Source organism: Aotus nancymaae, unplaced genomic scaffold (assembly GCF_030222135.1).
Source record: "Aotus nancymaae isolate 86718 unplaced genomic scaffold, 86718_ANA_hifiasm-v0.15.2.pri h1tg000009l, whole genome shotgun sequence".
NCBI lineage: Eukaryota > Metazoa > Chordata > Mammalia > Primates > Aotidae > Aotus > Aotus nancymaae.
The window spans coordinates 21,197,159-21,207,316 of record NW_026988420.1 but is presented as its reverse complement, the minus strand read 5'-3'; positions in this window follow the sequence as shown (position 1 = coordinate 21,207,316).

Sequence of the window (10,158 nt, the reverse complement as noted above, 5' to 3'; positions counted from 1 at the left end):
AAAAAGAAAGTATGCATTCATTAATTTAATTAAACATATGTCTTCATACTGAAGAAGTGATTTTTGTATAGACTAGGATTCAGGAAATTTAGTTTGTGGGCCAAATATGGCCATTAGAAGTTGTTTGTTGTGTGGCTTTTTAGCTAGAAAGAACTTTTATATTTGTTTAAATATTGTAAACAATAAAATTTTAAAAATGGAAAGATGGAAGTATAAAAAGGAAGGAAGGAAGAAAATGTAGAAATAAATGAAGAAACAGGCACAAAATAAAGTTTTAAAGAGTTCATTGGGTCATAAGAAGAATAGCTACCTGGAATACTCAGACCCAAATACCCTTACACACGAGGTCCATTTAGCCTTTGTTACAAGCAAGTGTCTATATACCAAAAGTGGAAGGAGTGGCTTGATACAAAGTTGTTTGTTAGAAATTCTCATTGGTTTATAGAAATAACATTGATTAGTGCTTAGCTATACATGAGTGAGCTATAAGCTATGGGCTATGGTGTGTGGCATGTGACATTCTTAGGTTAATTTGTATCTACTTGTGGCAGTAGTAAGCAACTTCAAGGATGATTACTTAGCTCAAAGGGGAAAATGGGACGTGAAGACATCTCATTCTTATTTGTCTCCAGGCCTGATAATTTAGAGGATGTTTGCATTCCTCAGATAAAAGTTTGTTTTCTTTCTCATTTTCCCCTCTTGATCAAAATCTTTCTTCTTAAAAGTATTGAGAATAAAAGTCTGAGTGTCAAGGTGTTCCTTGTTGTCAGGAGGTCTCATTCCCAAGTATTCCTGTTCCACATTGGAGGAAAAGAGGAGACATCTCAGCAAGAAAGTTTAAGAGTACCCGAAAGCCAAATTGGCGTGACATCACAGAGTGGTAAAAATGGGATTGTAGTCAAGTCATTGATTTACGTAGCTGTTGTCATTTGTTGCATCATCTTTATTCTTCATAATACCAGGATTTTAATTTTTTGGGAAGAAGTAAAACAACAAGGAATGTATAGCATTTATAATTTGAATAGTAGAAATATAATGCATATGAGGATAATCAAAAAGAATCTCTATGCCAGAATTAAAAAAGGAATCTATTCCATTAGAGTACCAATTTAAAATATTATGAAGAATAGTGAATCCATAGTCTTCTTTAGAGACTTGTTATAGGCAAAATGCTTCTTTTCTAATTTTTCCTAGACGAGTTTCTACTTCATGGGAAGTTTAATGTATATATTAAATACAGGAGGTATTTGCCATCATACATACACCTCCTTGCTCAGCTAATACAAAATCTACAGTGATGCTGTTGCCTACTACAACCTTAGCCAGTGAATCAATTGCTTTTTTGAGCTGTGATGGAGGCAACAGTTCTATTAGCAATATTTCCTAAAGTTATAGAAAGTTTACTGAACATGTATGTGTTCATGAGAAGTGACACCTCACAGAAGCAAAAGTGTTCTCCAAATAAAATGCATGGAGTTATCTTCTTGATGACTGCACAGATAATTGGCAGATTTTTCCCAAACAAAATATTTGGGGTAAACTAGATCAGCAATCACGAATAGAGCAATAGATCTATTGGGCAATAGATATAGACAGCAATAGGGTGGGCTTGAGGAAAGTTTGAGGGAACTAGTGAAGTTTGGGGTTTTTTTTTTAAAGCTATGTATAGAGAGAGGGATGATCAAATATCCTGAGATATTGCTCATCCTCATTTCATGCTCTTAGATATTTACAGGTTTATGAATGGCAAACTATAGACCAAAATAAATCCTTTTGGAACCCAGGTAAGTATACTATAATTTAGAGTGCATCCATTTTGGGACACTATTAAACCATGGCTCAGACACTTTAAAAGCAAGAGACAGTTTGGATTCTGATAACAGGAGAGATTGTTTTTCTTTTGACTTCTAACAGCATCATGCATTTTAGCATTGTCATTTCTGTATAAGGCTGCAATCATTTTGACAATAGGACTCTGATGAGGAAAACCGAAAGATGGTGCAAGCAGATTGGGATTAGTCAGGCAGATCCCGTAAAAAGGTTTTGTTTTATGTGACCCCTAAGTCGTGCTGCGAGTACAATTAGGACTACCAGTGAAATTTAAACTAGGATGTATCAACGTTATCACTGTCATCAAAAGTGTCTGTCATAGGGTGGCAAGCCAACATCTTGTCAAGTTTTCAGCAGTGGCAATGCTCTGGGAGATTCTGGTCAGAGAATTATTCCTCCATGTTATACTCAAATGTATTAAGGAGAGCAAAAACAGAAACCTGACTATAGCCATTTTGTTACATTGTATATGTATATGTACTTTAACATATATTAATAAGACAAATGTAGGGTAAGAAAGTATATTATATACAAAACAATTTTACCAAAACAACCAAGAGAGGATCCTCACAGTATGAAGGAGGCCTAAAGGCATAAATACGCCAGTCAAGAGGAAAAAATAAAAGACCAAATACTTCAGGTGCAGTAGGCATTAGAATCATTCAGAACTGAGTTTATAACCTGGTCCTGTGTCTTGGGTGAAATTAGAGTAACACAGATATCCTGCACTTGACATTGTAGTCAGGAAGACTGAGTTTCAGTTTCAAGTGAGGATCTCAGTGATGCAAGGTTTCCACTTTGGTTAGGTTGCCTTTTTTAAACGAGAAACATGAATCTATGAGTAAATGCCCTTACGTTTGCATCACAGAGATTGATCAACAATACCTGATATGGTCCCTTTTAAGGAAGTTGGAGGGAATCTTTTTTTTGATGTTTTTCCCAGTAAACACAGTCTCCACATTGTAGGCCATAATCTTTGATGTTTTCATTTCCTGAGAGTTTGCTATGAAAGGAGTCCTTTATCCATTTGGAGTTCCTTAGAGAGAAGTTTTGTGAGACTTTAGCAACAATGAAGAATATACCTTTAACAAGTGCAACTTCAAAAGCTCCTTCATGTAGTCACACAGGCATTTCTCTTATTATTTCAAAGAGATAAAGCTGTTATTTTCCAAACTTAGTAGATCAGAGGTTGGGCAGAACCAAAGAGAGAACCTTTGACCAGAGGTTTAAAAACTTCAGTTACTTTTGCCAGTTGAGTTTTTAACTAAACTATTGGTGCATTCTGCCAGTCCAGAGGATTGGAGGTGATAGGCACAATAGAAATGTTGGAAATTGGGCCAAATCTTGCAAATGGATCAACTTAATAGACAAGTAAGATGTTTCCTCAGTTGCTATGGAGATCAGATGGAACTCCTCATGAAGGAATTATCTTTTCTAATAATAATTTGTCTAATGTTTGGGCCATAGATTCTCAGCATGGAGGTTCTTCAACCCAATGAGAGAGCAGACAGATTAGCACCAAAACTTGTAAATTTGTTTTAGTTCTTTGTAGATTCTGGATATTAGCCCTTTATTTGATGGAGAGCTTGCAAAAATTTTTTTACGTGGCCAAAAAACATATGAAAAAATGCTTATTATCACTGGTCATTAGAGAAATGCAAATCAAAACCACAGTGAGATACCATCTCACACCAGTTAGAATGGTGATCATTAAAAATTCAAGAGACATCAGATGCTGGAGAGGATGTGGAGAAATAGGAACACTTTTACACTCTTGGTGGGAGTGTAAATTAGTTCAACCATTGTGGAAGACAGTGTGGCGATTCCTCAAGGATCTAGAACTAGAAATACCATTTGACCCAGCAATCCCATTACTGGGTATATACCCAAAGGATTATAAATCATTCTAATATAAAGACACATGCACACATATTTTCATTGCAGCACTGTTTACAATAGCAAAGACTTGGAAGCAACCTAAATGCCCATCAGTGATAGACTGGATAAACAAAACGTGGCACATATACACCATGGAATACTAGGCAGTCATAAAAAGGATGAGTTCATGTCCTTTGCAGGGACATGGATGAATCAAGAAACCATCATCCTCAGCAAACTGACACAAGAACAGAAAACCAAACACCACATGTTCTCACTCATATGTGGGTGTTGAACAATGAGAACACATGGACACAGGGAGAGGCACATCATACACCAAGGTTTGTTATGGGGTAAGGGGCTGGGGGAGCAAAAGCAGAGGGTGTGGAGATTGGGGAGGGATAACATTGGGAGAAATACCTAATGTAGGTGACGGGGGGATGGAGGCAGCAAACCCCCATGGCATGTGAATACCTACTTAACAATCCAGCAAGATCTGCCCATGTACCCCAGAACTTAAAGTATAATAAAAATATATATTAAAAAATTTTAAAAAAAGAAAGAAAGGAACAAAGAAAATTCTGTCATTTGTGACAGCATGGATGAACCTGTAAAACATTACACTAAGTGAAACAAGCCAGATTTGTGATCTCACTTATCTGTGTAAACTAAAAAATTGGAACTCATAAACGTATGGAGTAGTGTGATGGTTATCAGAGGCTTGGGGATGAGGGGAGTGGAGGGAGGGAATGGGGAGTTGTTAGGCAGAAGCTTCGAAGTTTCAAATAGGTGGAATAAGTTTTGAGATCTATTGCACAGCAGGGTGACTAAAGCCATTAATATTTTTTAAAATAACTAAGAGACTAATAGTCAAATGTCTCACAACAACAACAACAAAAAAATAAGTGAAGAGATGGGTATGTTAATTAGCTAGATTTAAACATTTCACATTGTTTACATATATCAAAACATCACATTGTACCCCATAAATGTATACAATTATGATTTGTCAATTTTAAATAATATTAATTTAAAAAATAAAAACTTTTTAAAATTAAAAAAAAAATTAGCACAAGAACATAGCTGTAACTCTGAGATGGAGGCAGCTGGATAAAATCTAATTGCCACATCTCAGATGGTCCTGAAAGTAAAGGAAAATGTTCATGTGAACTATAAAGGGATTGTTTAAAATTGTGTTTGGAAGAAACAGTGCAGTGAGAATAAACCTTTGTGAAGCAGTAGAGGATGATTTTCAATAATATTGCTTTCTCCATACTATCATTTTGTCTGATTTCCAGTGAGTCAGCTCATCAACATATTGCAAAAAGTGTAACCGAAGCCATAAGGAAAAATCAGTCTATTGGTTCAAAACATAAACCTATTTCTGGAGGAAACTTGCCTCCTTTATCTTACTAGAGGTCTATTTCTTTCTTGGGAGCTCCTGTTTATGCCTCTTTTAATAAAGTTTCAAATGAGCAATAACTCTGTAAAGACGTTTATTTCATGATGTAACCTTCTGGGATATATTCTATGCTACAGCAACAGTAAAATAGTTGTCCTTACTCTCTGTAATATCTAGTATTGAGTGACCACAAATTTTGATGATAGCAATAAATTTGAGTTTGGAAATTTCTTTCAAGTAGTCAGAGAGGTTTTGACCATTTCTGGTGGGTTAACCTGATGAGGTCCAAAATTGTGTTGCTTCCAAAGCGTGCCAGAATCATAGAGTACTCTAAATGCATATCTATTATTATTATGAACATTAGCCATTCTTTTCTTCAACAGTTGACAAGTTCACTTTACAGCAACAAATTCTGCCTGCTAAACTTAGTTTATGTCTGGAAAAGTATTATTCTTTATCCTCAGTTAGAAGCACTATGGCATAACTAGCCTGATAAATCACAGATAGATCTTTCAAACAAAAACATGAGTAAATCAAATTACATAAGCATTATCTGTGGATGTCTCTTGTAAGTCCTATCTAGGTGTGAGAAGTTGGCGGGTCAGAGTGATGCAGTCATATGGCATCTCATCAGCAGACAAAAGCAAAGGAATGGCTAAGTTCAGGTTATTACAGCAAGAAATAATAACACCATGGGAGGACAGAAGGAGAACTTCATAGGGAATGAGTCTATTAACAGAGTAATGCTGGCTATGATGTGAGTTAAGAAGGGTTTTCACTGTGAGAAACACAGATGGTAAGAGGGGATCCGATAAGTATTTTTTCAATGGTTACAAAGAGCAAGGTGGTGCCAAAGGTTTCTCTTTTAAGCACAGTAGCATTCTTCTATTGGCTGCATCAAGTTTCTGGCTGTAATATCCAACAGATCTATTTTGGTACACATTTCTGTGAGTTATGATTTCCAAGCCATTTCCCTGGTTTTCATGAATGAACAGGGAAAACAGAAGGGTATAATTGGGATGCCCTAAGGCAGGGGCAATTGTAAGATTCTCCTTGATAACTTATAGGGATTGGAGTCCCTCTAGAGTCCAAACAGTAAGATCAGGCTGTCAACATTCAGTAGGATATATAAAGACCGAGCTATTAAGAAAAATAGGTATCCAGTTCTGACAGTATACAGCCATTTCCAGAAATCCTTAAAATTGCTTCTTTGTTAAGGGCTTGGGGAATACTAGAATGTCTTGAATATTTTCTGCATTTATAAACAATTATTTCTTTTTTTTTTTTTTTTTTTTTTTTGAGACGGAGTTTCGCTCTTGTTACCCAGGCTGGAGTGCAATGGTGCGATCTCGGCTCACCGCAACCTCCACTTCCTGGGTTCAGGCAATTCTCCTGCCTCAGCCTCCTGAGTAGCTGGGATTACAGGCACGTGCCACCATGCCCAGCTAATTTTTTGTATTAGTAGAGACGGGGTTTCACCATGTTGACCAGGATGGTCTCGATCTCTTGACCTCGTGATCCACCCGCCTTGGCCTCTCAAAGTGCTGGGATTACAGGCTTGAGCCACCGCGCCCGGCCTAAACAATTATTTCTTAGAAGTCAAATGTCCTAAGCATTTTACTTGCATCTGGAAAAAATGGAATTTCTCTCTAGGAACTTTATATCCCTGAAATGCCAATTGTTTTCAGAGTTTCATGCTGTCAATTATTTGAGATTTGCATAGTCAGATAACAAAGGAGGAGATCATTCACATATTAGATGAGCATATGTCCTCTGAGAAATGTATTATCAGCCAAGTCATATTTCAATATATGATAAAAATATGTAGGACTTCCAGTACTACCTTGGGGTATGATGGTCCAGGTATTCTGAGGCTCACCCAAGTTAAGGCAAGTAAGTATGTACTCTCTATGTGTACTAGAATATTTTTAAAGCACTGCATACATTAACCACAGTAAATATACTGATTTCAGTAGTGACTGCTGTCAAGAGTAAGGAGGTTTGGTACCATCAGATGTCTTGGGACCAAAATGTTGTTGATAGCTCTCAAATCTTGTAAGAAATATTAGCCCTACTCATTTGATTTCCTTATGGAAATGATCAGAGTATCATATGGGCAAGAGCAAGAAATAATTAGACACTTTTAAATATAGTATTTTATTGTGGGTCTGAGTCCTTCTATTTCTTTAGGCGTTAGAGAATATTATTGATACTAGATAAAGGTTTAGTCAGGTTTATTTCCACTTAAATGGGGTGACTAAATGTATTTTACCAATGTCAGTGGAAAATTGAGACCCTAAGTGAGACAAAGCCATTAATACCACTCATTAAACCTAGGTTAGAAAAAAATTGTTGAGTCTGCATTTTCATAGTTGCAATAGTTTTATTCTTGTTCTATAGTTGTTCTGTTTGTTCCTTTTGTTCCACATTTAACACATTTAGAAAAAAAGAAAAATTTATACACTGTGCTTAAGAAATGTATGGCAACCGAGGAAAACAGCAGAAAAGAATGAAGGCCATTGAGTGAGCTTACCTGGAATCCTAAGGCTATGATATTCCTTCCATTTGTCTAAATTCACTACTCTGAGGAAGGGGACAAGTTAAAGTGGTAGTGTTGAGGACAGAAAGAGCAGCCCCAGTATCTCTCAGGGAATATATCTGTTTTCCATTTACAGAAATTTCTCTTTCTCCTAGGGCAGTAGTCAGGAGAAAGGGGAAAGCCTCCTTTTGATCTTATGAGCAATCCTATTCATCTTGTGGTATCCTATCTTTTATTGGTCCCGCTGTCTTTTATGTTTTCTATGGTCTTTTTTTGAAATGGTCAGACTTTTTACAATAGAAGCAAACATCCGTTTAATAGTTAAAATGAGGCACCTGTCTTTTCTTAAAAGGCTTTATTTTACTAGTCAGTTGTAGTTGTAAATTTATAACCTTTGAGGCCTTAGTTTTTACTTTTTTCTGAACAGTTTTATAAAGTTGATCTGCCACCATTACTAATTTGTGGGTTTATATATTTGCCCAATTAAGCAGGTGTCTTTTAACTAAGGTAATTAGGTCCTCATTTAAGCTACTGGGGCATGTAGAATTTATAAGGGAATCACTCTGATGATCATGCTAGCCTTAGCCATTCCAGAATATCATTTAAAGATTTGTTTCAACTCATTCAAAATAATCAAACACAGATTTATCTGGCGTTTGAGTATATTGTTGAATTATCTTCCAATCTGCATTTTTTTAGGAAAGGCCAAGGGAATGGCATTATAAAAAGCCTTGGCTAAAGTGCAAACCATTTCACGGTTGGCTTGTCCGTTTTTGAAAATCTACCAACAGATTATACCAGCTTTCCTTTTTGAACCATTCATTGGCCCTGCCTTATCATACCAGCATATAAACTAACAGACAAACATCATAATATCCAGGCTCATAAGTCCAGACAATTAAATTAAATTTTTTGCAAACCGTATGGGAGTTTGGAGCATGTGTGGCAAGTCTTTTATGATATTCTTAAGTTCATATTTTGTCTAAGGGGTATACACAATAACAACGCTCACCTATTTTTGTGAATTTTATCTTGAAAGGAGCTGCCAAAATAGGAGTTTCAGGGAGGGATGTCAGAAATCTAGGAAGTTTTCTTAGATGTTGGTGGTAGTAATAGAAGGGAAGGCAAATCAGAACAGGAAAACCCAGATAAGAGAGGATATAAATGCACAGTGTAGGAGGAGGAGGAATAGTTGGAGAAGGAAGGGTGAAGACCTCTGAAGCCTTTGAAATTTAGATATAGTTTCAGATAAATTTTTGTTTACCTCTTGAAAAAAGGCAATTTTCTCAGAATTTCTTTTAGAGGCTTCTAGGTGCCATTAGCAGTAAGTCTCCCACTCAATTTGTCTGGTTCTAAAACCAGAAAATTTCCAATTGTGCACACAAATAATTTTAGTCATTTTAAAGGACTCTCATTTCAACCATTGCTGCTATGACTATCCTGGGGTATGTGAATACATTTTTATAAGTATTTACAAGAGGATACTCCTTATGTCTTATAAATAAAACAAGCTGGTGTTTCTAAAGGACATTGTCCCTTAGAAGAACGTTTAAAACTAGCTGGTGTTTCTAAAGGACGTTGTCCCTTAGAAGAATGTTTGGATTCTGAAACTTGATTTCTGCTGATTTAGGAACTTTTTGAAAGTGACCAAGGCTAGAAATATGTTTTGGGTCAAAGCGTGTTTCCTATGAGTGTCACCTGACATGTTGTCATCTGAGTCATGAATCAATCTCTCACATGTCTTAGAATCACTAATTGCCTTTCAGCAGCAGAGTGCTCAAGGTGTAAATCTTTATGTGCACCTTCTAGCTAAGCTAAAAGTCTCTGCAGGTGTTCTTGTGGAGAGGCTCCAGGAGACTTACAGAGGTCATGGATAAGCATCCTGATACCTCTATAAAGTATCTAGCCACTAGGACTACTCAATCAAGTTTGGAATGGATGTGTCTCAACTTCTGGGAGAGAGAGTTCAGCCTCCTGCACCTATGTTTTGAAACTAACAGGAATTGGTCACAAGTGCAAAAACAAGTGTGAATGATAAGCAATAATAGTTATAAGCTTCACCTGAAGCTGACCTCAGGCGATTTGCTTGCCTCAGCCTCCCAAAGTGCTGGGATTATAGGCGTGAGCCACCACACATGATCTATTCTTAAGGAATTCAGAACCAAATGGCAGTTTCACAATGTTTCATTTAGATCATCTGTGGACAGATGGTTTATTGAGTATCAGGTTAACTAACTTTTGGAGTTTTTTCTATACTGTTAAATTATAAATTCCATTATAAATTTCTCATTAAAATTTTCTTCTTTGAAAAATGTTAATTTTATTCTCAAAAATTCTTTTTTTGCTTGAGTTCTTATGTTATGGCTCTCAAGTTGCTCCTCATTACATTTCTAGTACACTACATTACACATTTTTAAATGTTTTGTAAATTTCCTTTAGAAAACACTTTATTGTTATCTGGTATATTTATAGTTAATGTAGCCAAAATTATCTGGATAGTACCCTATTT